Source organism: Sinohyriopsis cumingii, unplaced genomic scaffold, assembly GCF_028554795.1.
Source record: "Sinohyriopsis cumingii isolate HCF-2022 unplaced genomic scaffold, ASM2855479v2 utg000233l, whole genome shotgun sequence".
In the NCBI taxonomy this organism is placed as follows: Eukaryota; Metazoa; Mollusca; class Bivalvia; order Unionida; family Unionidae; genus Sinohyriopsis; species Sinohyriopsis cumingii.
The window spans coordinates 842937-858984 of record NW_028315880.1 but is presented as its reverse complement, the minus strand read 5'-3'; positions in this window follow the sequence as shown (position 1 = coordinate 858984).

The window sequence follows — 16048 nt, the reverse complement described above, 5'->3', positions numbered from 1 at the left end:
ATGTGTGTGTGTGTGTGTGTGTGTGTGTGTGTGTGTGTGTAAGTGAGAGAGAGAGAGAGGACAAATGCAGGGCCTGCAAGTCTTGCTATCTTAAGAAGCGTGGTTGGGACCTGCTCTTGTGTTCATAGCCCTTTATCTTACTACATAGATAAGACAAAAATCTATTCTAGATGTCAGTGCACACAAGTTCTGTTTATATTCCTTCCATTTGCCTTATATGTTTATAAGAAATTCAATGCATTAGTTATAATTTCAGTTGCACTACGAAAATTTACTTTCGTAGTCATCATACAAATAAGTTTGGTGGCTACTCTAAAAAAAATATTTGGTTAACAAAAATGAATGATGCAAATGATATATGTTTGTTATGACTGTGTCATTGAGGTAAACTTTAATCTGTTCACCTGTCAAATGAGGGACCATGCAATGGTCAATTGTAGATGAATATGAGTGGCTGAATTTTCTCCCAGTCTTTTATATCATTGTTCAACCATCGTATCGTTATTACTTTGAGTTTTATGTCATTTTTATTTCTTTTCCAAACAGTGACAAATTGGGTTTGGAATAATGAGTAAATTACATGCACTTAAATTCGAAAACCAAAAACAATGGCTTCGCATAGGAATACATGAATATCAGCTTTTTTAAATAAAATGGATTCGCAATATTAATCACTTGAATATATTTCGTTTGGATCCACTTGATTGGGGGCAGAATCGTGGCTTTGAATATCGCTTTCCGCCAATGCACAGTTGGCGAAAGCCTCATCAAATTATATGTTACTATGATATCATCCCCCTGTGACCATATGATTCCCTCTCTGGAAATAGTATGCCAACAATGCAAAAAACGACCTTCTAATAACGATATACGGGTTTTACATATTTCATTATTGAACTAAGTAACTTTGAGCATATATTATTACCTTGATACGCAATATATAAATATACATCTTTCTGTATTATGCATGGTACCTAAGGAACATACCATTAGGAATAAATGCAAATTTGTATTAATTAAGGGAGTTGTTGTAGCTCAAATGGTAAAGATTCGGATTCGTTTTCCTTGGTTTGTAGATTCGAAACCCACCCTGGTCACTATGGTTTTACTTCCTCCCTGCGTCATTCTGAAAGGCACATAACTCCTTTTTACTCAGAATGATCGAGATACTAACTAACGTATTTAAATTGTGGTTAATCCTCACAGAAAACCAACACATGCATTAAAGTTCACATCCAGCTATCTTTCAATGACGTTATGTTTTATTCATGTGCTACATCGTCTCTATTTCTGTACCGTTTTCGATTGACACGTCTCTTAAGGCATACATGCAAAAACGACCAGGACTGGTGCAAACTAATAAGCCACTCTTGCATCCCATTAGTAAAGTTTCTACCAGTCTAGAGGTTATATTTCTGGTCGCAGATGGATAAACCTTGGAATACATGTTTTTTTTTGTCAACGTCATAAACATATCAAATAATGAGCGACGTCCATGCAAACAGATTAAGTAACACTGAATCGTATGTGTTGAGCAAGTTGACATAAAACTGGAGACTATATTTCTAAGTCAAGATGATCCAATGTGGATCACTGGCTACATTTGAAATAAAAGTCTCCTCTTTCACTATCACTCCCTTCCGGTCAGTCCATGGAGCTTCACTTTTCTATGTATGTATTATGTTTTATCTCTTTTATGAATCCGTTGCAAAAGGAAAGAGCCATATACACAGAATTATTCATTCATTTTTTCATATAATTTACTATTTTATTAAGAATAATTCAATATTTCTTAGATGAAATTAAGATCCTTCATAATATTAATTTTCTCATTTGAAAATTATTTCATTATAAAACCCTTTGTAATCTGAACTTGAATTTGTTTTCTTTTTTTTTTCTTTTTACTAGATATACATATCCTATACTGATATGATATAAATATATGGACATAAAGTAAGAGCTGAACGGACATATAGACTTTAATACACCTATGAGAATCGAAGCTGAATAAGGTAACATTTATCCATAAAAACTTGACCTTATGCTTTGAAATAATAATAATAAAATATGTTACAGTTGTCCTTTTTCTTTTCTATGGAAGCATTCTACCGAGTTATTACTGTTGAGGTTACAATGTTCTAAATGGAAAAGAAAATTGAGATTAAATAAAACAAACGTTAATTTCACTTACCTGCACTTTGGAATTGGATAGAAATTAATAGGCTCATCATGATGTTTTTAATGTGGGATTCAATTTAGTTTTGCAATAAATGATCTTAAAGGTAAGCCGTGATCTCAGCTTAGTAATTCATTTTATTTTTACAATTTAGCTAATACCGATATTAACTGTTTGCTATTGATATTACGCTGTATGATTCATTAAAACCCGTCAGTTCGTCTTTAGTTTTTTTAAGATGAAAGAAAGTGTATTATTGATTGGATGCTTGTACATGTGATATATATATATATATATATATATATATATATATATATATATATATATATATAAATTCAGATTCTGTCTCACGAAACACATTTTCAGGTCATATATATGGATACACGCATACATACATGCATACATACAAACATACATACATACATACACATGTACATACATACATGCATGCATGCATACATACACACACACACATACATGCATACATACATACATACATACATGCATGCATGCATACATACATACATACATACATGCCTGCAAACATACAATCATGCACTAATGCATTCATATATATATATATATATATATATATATATATATATATATATATATATATATATATATATATACATACATACATAAGCACACACGACACTAATACATACCTACCTACCTACCTACCTACCTACATACATACATACATACTTAAGGATGTAATTCAGGTGCAAGTAGTATCGCCGTCAATTTAACAACATTCAAGATGGTAATCGCATCATTATCGTTTATCCCTATTGCGTTAGCTGATTTGCTTTGGCCTTCTCACTCTCTTCATACCTAAAGATTTCCACTCTAAGGCCTTACGATAAATATTGTGGGCTTGCTCCCTCGGTGTGTGTCCTATCCAATTCCTTTTTCAATGCTGAGACTGTTTCCGGACATTTGAATTGGAGCATATGTCGGAGACTGTTTATGACATTGATGTGCATTGGTCTTCTCTCCTTGACACTATTGTTTAATATCCTGTTTTCTTCTCGAGAGCATGGTCTATGTTCGGATATGTTGATATGTGAAATCCAAATCGAGATTTTAAGATCCAGAACATTAATCTTCTCCTTCTTATCTTCATGTTTAATAAGATATATATATATATATATATATATATATATATATATATATATATATATATATATATATATATACAAATTCAAGTACACAGAGCGAGAGGGACGTGATCCTGTGCTATTCTTCCATTTTAGATTAACTATGTCAACCTATACAGGCACAGCCACACTGACAAATTCGGACTCACTGTCATCATCATCAGACAATGCTACAACATTTAGCAATTTAAAATTCAACAACGGAGTCATACTTGAGACAAGAGATGGTCAGACCGGAAGTCTAGGTTAATCTGGATCACTAATTTCAATCGTTACTGTTTTCTTGGTGGTTTTCTTTTTTTATCATGGCTCACTCAACATTGACCGTACGGTATTCTATTTGTTCATTACATTTAGCATTTAGACGTTTATCTGGTTTTTTCATCACTTTCCCCGTGGGAGGTGAAAATGAAACAGTTGTAGCATGTACTATTAATGTTCGATATCTAGCTAGACAGACCGATATATCGATTCATAAATGGATTGAAACATATTGTGCGTGAGTCATTATGTTGTCGTACCAGGACAGAGAGGAAAAAGTAAATATGATTATATAATGTTTTAAACATAAGTCAGGTTACAGTGGTAATATAAACCAATTAGTCCGCAGGATTGAATTATATATCATCCAGCTGGAAATAAACACGAGAGAGCCTCTATGGCCACAAAAGGGAAATGAACAAAGAGAGATTATATGACCTCAGAAGGGTTTTACAACATCAGGAGGGTGTAGAGCTTCATATGGGGAACATTGTTACAAGGGGCTGACATGAATGGGGCGGTGACTTAGCAGCAGGCCTCGCGTTTACCCCAGTACACTGCCCTAGTTAGATATGGAAAATACTATGGGAAAAGGACCTATAGGGAATGGGTTTATAGCCTCAAAAAAGGAGTGTTGGGGCAGAAGGGTTGATGAAGTCAAAGTGGAATGGGTAAGAGTTTAAAGTGAAGTTATAAACATCAAATCACACACATACACAGACACACACAAAGACAGAGACAAAACATACAAATTTGCCAAGAATGAAAGAGTATATTTTTAAAGTATGTGAGTGGACCTTAAAATACAGTTCGGTTTTCGTCTTATATTTCCGCCTGACCTCCAGTTATTCCACCATCTCCTCGGTTTGTGTTGGAACTTCACTTTCGTTTTTCCATTCTCAGAAATTCAGTCTGGTTGCTCCATTTTCCGTACTTGCGGATGTTGCTGCTCTTCCTGTCGCCCAGTCTTCGGTAGGATATACATTGAACCTCTGTGGTGGTTTCTGTGTTGGTGTCCTCACCACAGGCTTCACAGAGCATGTCTGACGCATCAGAAGGGTTACGCTCATTTTCCTATTCTTCTGCTCCTTCTCATCTCCTCAGTCTTAGCTCCTTATATCAAAGTTTCCATTTTCCAAGTATATCTGGAGTATCAAAAGTGTTTGGAGTCTATACCTTTATAGGAGTTGTTCAGTCAGCGATGGAGCAGCAGAGGGGCTGTACAGACCGAAACTTTTTGCACAATAAACCCCTCCAGGAAACTATTCCTCGATAGAGGGCTTATTTCGACGAAATAAACCCTTCTATTCAGAATACAGGACAAAAAAAAATGTCCCCCGAAAACTCGAAGAGTTTCCAGGGACAAACTCGTTGAGTTTGCACTGACAACTTGGGTTACTTCAATAAATCTGAAACAGTTTCCGTGGCGGGGTCGTTATTGAAAAATCCATGGGTCGGGTCCATCCCCTCTGCTGCTCTGGGAAATGAGTTTCCAAGGAAAAACATTTTTATGTTGCAAATAGTGTATCAAGTCCAATACGGTATCTTGTTCTGGGATCGTGTAAATTTATTGTCACAAATCCGTGAGGTTTTCTTTGAGCATGACTGAAGAAATTTTTAAATTTATTTAAATCCATATCGCCACCACACCAGGTTTGATGAATATTTCTCAGTGTATGTGTATCAACTCCATTGAATATCGCAAGAAGATTACAATTATCCCTGATTACTTTAGGAATTTGTGTATAACGCTGAGTAACATAAATCACATCAGTGTTTTTGTGACGTCCCCGGGAAAATATTCTTGCGGGATTTTTTTGCTTGTCCAACATAACATCATCATACACTACTAGGTTGTTAATTGATTCATCAAGATCCTCGACGCTGGGGGCTTCTTCGATATCAGTGATAAATTCAACAACATCCTCACCGTCTTTACTCAGCGCGCTTGCACTCTCATTAAAATCTTTTATAACGTTATAGCATCGTTGATCATCTACAGATGGAGCTATCAAATACAGTTTATCCCATTTCATCCACTTCATTATCAAGTTCAGCAACAGCTGTGTTTTACCTGAACCGGATGGCCCAATTATAATCGCGCGGATAGAGTTTGGTAGCACTGAATTATGCTTAACTGGCTCTTTCTTTTTTGTCGCAGAAAAATCTGTAATTTCCATTTGTATATAAAGAATAATAATTATGGATCTATATTGTGTGAAGTGTAAGGCACGAACCCCTACGAATGATCTAACAACCATTACAACAAAAAATAACAGACAAGCACTTTCTGGTAAGTGTACGCGATGTGGCACAAAAAAATTTAGATTTCAAAAGAAAAGCGAGAATTTAGCGGAGGTGACATTGCAGCCAAACTTGGAAAGCTCCCCGGAACTCCCTGGGCAAAGTATCCCGGAGAAAAACATCTCCCAGGATACAATTACTGCGGTCCAGGGACCCGACTAGATATCAGACTTGATGAACAATCTAAACCAAAACCGGGAGAGTATCCGATAAACGCTATCGACGCAGCGTGTCACATACATGATGTTGCTTATCGAAGTAAAGATCTACAAGACAGGCATATCGCGGATGTGAAATTAATTCATGCACTAAGCGCCATAAAAAATAAATCATTTAAGGAGTCACTCGCTAATTGGTTAGTAAGATCAGCGATGAAATCTAAATTAGTATTAGGCGCTGGATAATTAAATAAAAATGCAAGCGATTTATTATTCCCCAATCGGATACTGGAGAGGTAACTCAGCAATTAATAAACTCGCCAACGCGGCATCAGTAACACGCGAGGTTGCCAAAAATTGGCTATCAAAACAAGCAATATGGCAAATCTACTTACCACCACCTCGACAAATCAACTTTGCACATTTTGATGTTAGTGTGCCCAATGAAGTTCATCAGGCTGACATACTATTCCTACCTCATGATACTGTCCGTAGAAAAATATACAAATACGCGCTAACAGTAGTTGATGTTGCCAGTAGATACAAAGAAGCAGAACCGTTAGCGACTAAAACAGCGTCCGAAGTCGCCTCTGCGTTTAAACGAATTTATCAACGAGGACCTCTAAACTGGCCACGATTATTACAAGTTGATCCTGGCAAGGAATTTCAGGGCGCGGTGTCATCACTGACAAAGCAGCATAACGTTACCATACGACGAGGACATACTGAAATTCATCGGGATCAGGCAATTGTTGAGCGATTTAATAGAACACTCGCTGAGAGATTATTCGGATACCAGTACGCGAGGGAATTCATTTACGATACGAGATCTCGTGAATGGGTTGCAAGACTGCCAAACGTGATAGCCGCACTGAATAATGAAATTACCAGAACAACAAACATGAGACCTGTAAATGCAATCACAAAAAAATATATACCCCGCGTCAGTGAACGCGGACAACAGCAACAAAATGTTTCAACGCAGCCAGGGACGCTAGCGTCCCCACTGCTGGGTAATGTCACCGTTAGGTATTTATACGAACCAGGCGAACTAGAAGGAGGAAAAAAAAGAGCAACCGATCCCACATGGAGTGTTACTACACATAAGATATCCAGCATAACCAGATCAACTGGGAGAAACGCAATCTACAGATTAGATTCGACTGCTCCTCAACGCGGATTTAAACGCGAGCAACTTCAGGTGATTCCCGAGGATACACAATTACCACCCCGATCACTAAAGTGATCCGCACTGAAGTGATTCAATCATTTAAATAACTGCAGCAACACCTCTGCGTCGGTTACACTCAAGACAGGTCAACATCACATTTTCACGTGTATGACCGCGACTGCTATCTATTCTATCTACGGTGAATTGCCTTGGGTCGTTTTTCGAATACTGCCACAGCAATAAACAATTACAACTCGCACAGTGATTATTCTGCTGTTGTTGTAATTGTATTACAAATTCAACATCCAAACTTTGTTTGGGATCAAACTCTCTACCATTTTTTTTGTCGCTCTGTTTGTAACCGGCTAATTTCTTTCTTATTGTGTCATCAGCGATTGAGCTGTCGTTGACAACATCATCTAATACAATTCTTCGTAACTGACCTATCCTTCTTACTCTTGACACGGCTAAATAAACTAAATTTGACCACTCGATGCGATCATCAACAATCCAAACTGTTGTATCTGAAATAGTTAGTCCCTGCGAACTGTGGATGGTCATAGCGTATCCTAGCGTCCACGGGGATTTGCTCATTTTCAGTGCCTGTTCAACAGCATCAACATCAACTGTGACAATATCATTTAATACTAAATTCTGTTTCTCCGGACCCGACGCAGTCAGGCGCCCTGGAATATCAACATCAATATTCTGCAATCGCGTATCAGCTGGTCTATAACACAACGGCACTGGCAACATGGGAAATTTCTTCTGATGTAACTGAAATAACCGCTGCTGAAGTGTGTCCCTGACTATCTTTCTACTTGCCACAATTAAATCACCTGGTTTCCACGTTTCCCAAAAGTCGCTCAGCGAAGTCTCTGGAATTATTTCACGCATTATCTCACACTGGACTTTATTGGTTTGTAGCCTGATCAGTGCCTTAAACTCTTTCAGCGTTTCATCGAGTGCTCTAACATCGTTAGTTATTTCCTCATAATAATCTACAAAAGTTTTCAGCCACTCGTGTGGAGATTCACCTGTAAATGGGGGTGGTTGACCATGATCGCCGCACATCACCACTGCGGTATTTTTTTTTAGCAGCCAATCCAGAAACTGTTTTAATGTATCCAACGGCACAGTGTCTATCTCATCCCAGATGATTTTCTCGGGAATATATTTCGTTCCCATTCGTTCAGGTGTCCACGTGCCGCCGCTGTATTTGAAAAAACTGTGATACGTGCACGCGTTAACATCCCGTTGTCTCATCTCCCTGGCAAGTCTGTGTGTGGGTGTTAGCACAATCATGTCAGAGTTTCTAAATAATTCAATCGCTCGAGTTGTTTTACCAGAACCACCAGGACCGTTCAGATAAACTGTTTTGTGTCTTGTAACAGGATCGTGCACCGGCGGCAACAACGAAGTTGCCCCCGACGAAACCATCGAAGATATTTCTGCGCTGCGATACTCATCCTCGATTTCAACATCAGCCGATTTACAATATCCGTGTAACATTTCATTCTTTATTCTCCACGAGCCCCACGATGGATCATCCGATATAACATTATCCAACAGCGCTGAGTGTTTTTTATCAATATAAAATGAATCCGTTGCAACTCTCACTGCGGCAACAGGGAATCTATTGATCATCGACAACAAATTTATGGATACATAAGCCAGCATCGAAGATCTCAAATGTATGTACTGAGATGATTCTCCGTCAATATAACTAAAAACAGTCCCTAGTTTTTCCCCGTTTGACAGAAACACATCTTTGCGGTTACAGAACATGTTGTTCGTGGCTGCATCAGCGACAATAAGATCCAATTCAGTCTTGTCCATGATTAATCGACTGTGATGTTGTTTATGATCATACGCTCCACCTTGAGTGAATTTCCCTATTATTCTTCGTCCTAGATCTTTTGCTGTGCTTTCATCATTTCTGAGTTTGCTTTTAAGTACTTCAGGAGCTTTCTTGATGATAGCGTCGATAGAAGTTTCTGGATATTCTCGTGACCAATCTTCGATGACTTCTTCTAACGCAACCGGCGTTGGAGTTGGCAACCAAACTTCGGTTTGACGACAATAACATATAATCGCTTCGCTGACCGTCAGCGACAACAGTATTCGACTGTCAAGCATGTATCGCAATAACACTATCGGTGCCCATCGCTTCTCAACGAAATGTCTGCCAAACCAAACATAACACACAGGATGTAAATCCTTAGCGAATTTAAACGACGACACACAAGCAAATCCGGTCAAGTCAAAATCGGGTAAAACACCGTTGACAGCTACTCTTGTCATGGTATTGCCAGCGTGGCCAAACCGTTTAAAATATTCGCTGCATTCTCCACGCCCAAGGAAACTTCCTGGATAACACGCCGTCATGTCCACGGATATCATACCGCGGTGATCATACTGAGTATTCCACAAACCGCCGTGTCCGTATTCGACACAGCTCTGCTGGATATCAGCAAGAAAACTTTTCGGAGTTGGTCTCCATGAATTTCGTTCCCGGGCTACATGCGCGACAACACCCGGGACAGTAAAACAGTGTGTCAGTAACGTATCAGTGTTGCCAGCATGATATTTTTCTGCGAGTTTTTTCATTTCCTGCTGTAACGCCATTGTTCTGTATATTTCCCCGTTGGGTCTCACAAACTGATCATATTCTCCATCTTCGCTACTTCTGAATAACCACACAGACACTGGATCGGTTTTACTTATCTGATAAATAAAATCAAACATGCTCCCAGAATTGCTTTGCAATTCCGGATAATACTTCACAACACGGTCTTGCGGAAATATCCTAACCGAGTCAGTCCAGGCGTGACTGTTATGATCGATAATAGTTATTGGTGTTCCACGGGAATTGTATTTACACTCATACAATACCTCACCGGTTAACGATGAAACCGTTATAGGAAATTTTAGTAATCGCTCTAGCTCAGCAACATCATTTATTGACGCTCCTTTATCCGCTACTCGTGTCGCCCACGCTGTTATTTTAGTTTGTCTTAGCGGTGTTAGGCCGTTTCCTCGCATTGCATTTTTAAAATGTTCCATTACTCGCTCAGCTACACAATTCAACACCGACACCTTCATCGGTTTGAGTTTATCAACGCGTGGTTTCTTCATCGGATAAATTCCATAAACAACTGCGGTCACAGGATACGCTCTGGCATAATATGGTATATCAATCCTAACAAGTACTCCCGGTTTTGAGTCTTTACTTAACAGAACGGTTTTTCCACGAACGCCTCTGGCATCAAGAACAGGGTCTAGTTTGTCTCTGATAATCCACGTTCCCTCGCCGACTCCAACAATAAATTTTATCTGTACGAAATATCTTCTATCGTCGAGATACCCAATTATGTTACGCGCGATTGTATCGTTCATGGTAGCATCAATGATACGGTCACGAGAAATGCTCGCGTTTCCGAGGATAATTTTATACGAAGACCACGTGTGTGCGGCACCATCACGACGAAACTCTTCTTTGGCATTCTTGATAACACCAATTACCTCTGCTAACTCTCTTCGTCGTGGATCAGCGGTTAACCGGTCAAGATCGAATCTAGAACCTGATATGGGTTTTATTCTGGATAGTCTTTCAAAACCCATTATTATAATTAAGACAAATATTTAAATAGACAAATATATTATATGATGAACCAATGCAAGTGGATCAAACTAAATTCATCAGCGCCGTGTAGCAAACCCTGCAGAGGCGAATACTGTGGACAACATGCTCAACAGGTCCGCGGTGGGAGTCTAGGACCGATACCGTGTATCAGATGCGGCATTGGAGTACGAGGAAAAACGCAATTATGTTCAGCGTGTGGTGGAAAACGCTATCGAGAACTAAAACGGTATTATGATAAAAAAAATCCAGACTGTGATAACGCTCTCAAATGCGAGCGTGATTACATAAATAAGTTTTCAGACAAATTATGAATTAGACAATGATTTGCTTATAGTATAATGAATCAAGAATTCGTCCGACATCCAACTATTCCAAATTATGAGGCAAACCGATATGGCATAGTGAGAAACTACAGGCTGAGGAAACAAGTTGGTACAGTTGATAATGCTGGTTATTTAAGATTTACTGTTAGGAAAGGGAGGTATTTATGTCATCGTTTCGTCTATGAGGTTTTTAACGGAGAGATCCCTAAAGGCCTTGTCATTGATCATATTAACGGGAACAGACTTGATAACAGTATTGAAAACCTTCAAGCGATCACTCAGAGCAAGAATACCATACGAGGAAGAGTTAAATGTAAAACAGCTATAAGAAGAGCAGTGAAATCTGTGAATGTTGAGACTCGTGAAGAAATAATATTTCAATCAATGAGCGCAGCCGGTAGGTATTTCGGTATTTGTCCACCTTCTGTACAGCATGTCGCAGATGGGATCTACAAAACAGCATTTTCAAAGAAGCTCAAACAGAAGATTTCATTCTGTTATATAACTCTTATCGTTGACACAAACGACGATAACTCCTCCGAGAGTGTGTAACGCTTTGCAGAGTTGTCGTTGCTGGTCAGAGGATTTGCTCCCCCTAAGAAAGCCACCTTGATAAAATATTTTATCGAGTTCATAACATGTAATCATTTATTTACCGTAGAATATATATTTTTTTACAAACAATATCCTCGTTTTACTGAATATATCCGACTGTTTTGCTCTTCTGTGCTTGTTATATGACCGCGCTTAAGAAAACATACAATTAAAATATTTTAAACAAGTCCCGCCCACTGCTAGAGCGAATTTCCAACTCGCAAGTAACAGTTGGGTTATATACGAAATCGCTCCCTAAGACCTTTGGGTCGATCGAAAGTCAGCACGCGCAAGCAAAACCATAAATTTAATCCGCCAATGGCGGGTGTCTTTTGTGCACCATCCAATGGTCGATTCAATGGATGGTTTTGCTCTGCTGCTGACCGTAGAAAATGACCCACCTGTGTATGTTTGTGTCGTCATAGGATAAGGTCTTAGGATAAGTTAGGATAAGATTACATGTTCATTGTGCCTTTACTTGCTGTCATACTCGAATCAGAGGTTAAAGGTTGTCTGTTCTGTACCGTCTCTTAGGATAAGATTACATGTTCATTGTACCTTTGCTTGCTGTGATACTCGAATCAGAGGTAAAGGTTGTCTGTTCTGTACCGTCTCTTAGGATAAGATTACATGTTCATTGTACCTTTGCTTGCTGTGATACTCGAATCAGAGGTAAAGGTTGTTTGTGTTGTCAAATAAATGTTTGCCGGGCCTGCTAGAGAACTCGATCCTAGAAGCCAGGGCTGTCTCGTCTTGTAAATAAATGTGCCTCTGAGTCACTTGGCAGTCAGAGGGGTCCGTCCTTAGGATAAGTTACGTGTTATATGTTTGTCCTTGTCAATTCACTAAACACGTCCTCTTGAGCCTATAGAACGTTATTTGACGATCTAGAGGCTCTTGCAGGGGATAAAGTGTTTCGTGTTACATGTTGTATTGTCATGTCGGAAGCAGTCCTCGTGGGGTTCTAGAACGTTATTTGACGATCTAGGCCCTTGCAGGGGATAAATGTTTCCGACTGTCTCGTTTTGTTTTGGAAAGCTAGCGTTTCTCATGCAAAGTGTTTCTATTAAAAATATAAAAATATATAATAATATGAATCACGAAAATATAAATACCATACTTGTTGAAATTAAAGAATTACAACAGCGAGGTTTTAATATTTTACTAGACACTGAAACAATTATGTCAGATTTTGAATCCTTGAATGAGCTATCACGCTTGGGGAAGAACAATCTCCCTGCTCGTTATAGGTTCATTAAGGGTTTGCAAGATCGTGTTTACAGATCACTTGCCGGGATAACTGAAAATCAGGTATCTGAATTTATTCCACTGTGCCGTGCAGTTGAGAAGATTCGTCTTGGATTGTCACAAGAGTATGAGACTCGAAAATTAATTAGCACCAGGGTGAGACGGTTAAAAGGTTATATAAAGAATCTAGACACGGAAATGCCTTGCATTTCTGACAAAAATACTAGTGTTTCTGACTACGAGGCCGACAAGGAAGTATAAACCGCATAGCGTGTGACTCACAGCACAAAGTGAAAGTAGAACCTGAGAACGCTAGCGCCCCCCCCCCCGCTTGGAGTGTAAAGCACATTTCCACGGGTAAAAAAAAAAGTGTATTATTTTTTTTGCCCTTGGAAACTCAAAGAGTTTCTCAAGTGAAGGGCGCTTTCAGATTTTCAGGATTTGCTTAAGCGTTTCAACATCAATACAGGAATGAGAATAGTTCATAATCTGTTCTCGTTGACACCAAACTGATCATATGATTTTGCTGTAGCTCTGTTAATTGTGACGGAGTTAACAAGAAGTCTTCGTCACCATACACGTCAATAACTATTTTAACGGGGAAATACTGTTCTGGGAATGTCTGTATTTGAAATGCGGTTTTTATTGCCTCGTAAAGAATTTGCTTATCATGAATATGAACTCGTGCATGAATGTACTCGGGTTGATACATTATACACAACCGTTTTTTTTTAAATGCGTGCTAGCACTTTCAACGATAACTTATGCTGGTTTTGATAGGGTATTTGCACGATAAAATGACGAAAATGGATCAGTGCAGAAAAAAAAACTATTATAAATATTATGGATCCCTTGACTTAGGACTTCACCAGTAAGTTTATACTAACAGTCTCGTCACGCAGGTCCAACAAATTCCCCCTCTGGTCGGTGAGTTTGAAATTTATCGTTGACAACCACGGGTTATGACACCGTAGATAGACCGGATTGATTGGTTCTTGCACAATCAGAAAACCAGGGGGGTCTCTTGGTGTGAACGTATACAGGATAAACCCCTGTTGTGCCGTCGTAGTATCTGATGCGCTGTAACTGCCATCGATGACGTCACATACAAGATTGACCGCAATAACATCTGTGATATTTACGATCCCGGGTGAGATGTGTCTGCCATCTGATGCTGTACTGTTGTCGTGCTTGAGAATAACAGGTTGTGGTTTTATTCGTTCGTACGCGGCAAGAATATCTTCGAAAGATTGATCGATGAGATCAGAGACTGATTTTCTCAGCTCGGGCACGTTATATCCAGGAAATTTAAAATCTGAAATATCATTCACTTGAATACCATATTTAATTGCAAAATCTGCTCTGGCTATCTGTCTATAATTATCATCGATATAGTCTTTAAGATCCAGTAAAGCCTGAATTATTCTTAGATTTATAGTTTCCATGGCCGATGCGAGTTTGTTTAGTTTTTCTATGGTTGTGATAATATTATCACGCGGACTTGTTAAATCAGAAATATAATCTTGGAAATATACTCGCAGGAGTTGTAGCTGTTGTTTATGTACTAGATTGATCGGAATAAATAATTCAGATTCTATATCATCTAGACGGTAAACACGGAGCTCCTGCCCCCCCCTTAACACGTGGAGCTTCTATACTCCAAGTATCGGGCATTAAAGTACTTTTTCTTGCTAGTAATTGATCTGCAAGGAGTAAATAATAATTGTACTCGAGGTCGTGTAGTGCTTCTTTATAGGTCATAAAATCCGATTTTTCAGGTTTTGGTGGACGAGGTTTAACCTCGGGGGCCTTTGGCCATCCTAATAATGTTCGGATTGAGCTGTTTTAAATATCCACGGCGTATCCTGGCGTTGAGATTTCAATGACCGCAGACAGCGTTGGTTCATGAGCTGTTATAGATATTTTGGCTTCCTTGCCGGTGATTCGTTTTATTTGGCGTTGTATCTCATTATTGATTTCTTCGATCTGATAACTCCCAGTGGGAAGTGTAATTGTATTCCAGTCAAGTTCACCCTGTTCGCCGGAGTCGGCTTTGCTTTTCCCGAACACGAATGAATTATTTGGCTGCAGACCACCAAATGATGCCGACCTAACATTGGGCCAGCTGTGATACACACTGAGCTTTGCTAACGCGATTTCACTCACTGGAATTGGAGTTCGAAAATTAATACCGAATTCTGGTGTCGTCGAGGACACTGAGATCATTGTGGTCCTTACCGGTGTTGTGTTTGTGACTATTTGTTGAAGCAGTTCTATTGACATTATTTATTTGTTTAGTTTTCAAATAGTCATTGTACGCATCTGACATTAGTTTGAATTCAGAATCTGATATCGTAGCGTCGCTACTTTGCACGTCTAACGATGATGATATCAGCGATGATAATTTCTGATATGCGGTCGTGGCTGTATTTAATTTTGTCGTGTAATCGTGTAATTTTGTGTTAGCACATGATGATATCTTTTTTGCTATGATGCCGAAAACTCCAGCTGTTGTTGTGGCCGCGGAAACACAGATCGTGGCGGCGACTGCTGCAGTTACCGGAGTGACCGCTGATAGTATTGCTCCGGCAGATGCAACAACGGCAGATACTGAATAAACCATACTATCCAGCACTGTTATGCGGCGCTTGTATTTTTTTACTTTTTGACTAGTTACTTCGATGACAGTTTTTAACTCAGATTGCCACTCACGGACTTGATTGTATCGATATTGTTGAGCATCTGGCGTCGTTGACATTATTCAATTACGCGGTAACCAATTGAGGCGTTGCAGCGACGAATTCCAAACAAAACCAGTAAGATGTTGCTGTTAAACTATCGTCCTCGGCTTCAAGCATAAATGTTTCCTCGGTTCCGCTGTTTAGTATTACAGTGCAAACCCCGGAATACTTATCGGTGGAATGTCTCCAAGGATATGTTGTGAAGATTTCAAATTTAGCGGCTGAAAACACAGACAACCTGTAAACACCGGTGGCTGTTGCTG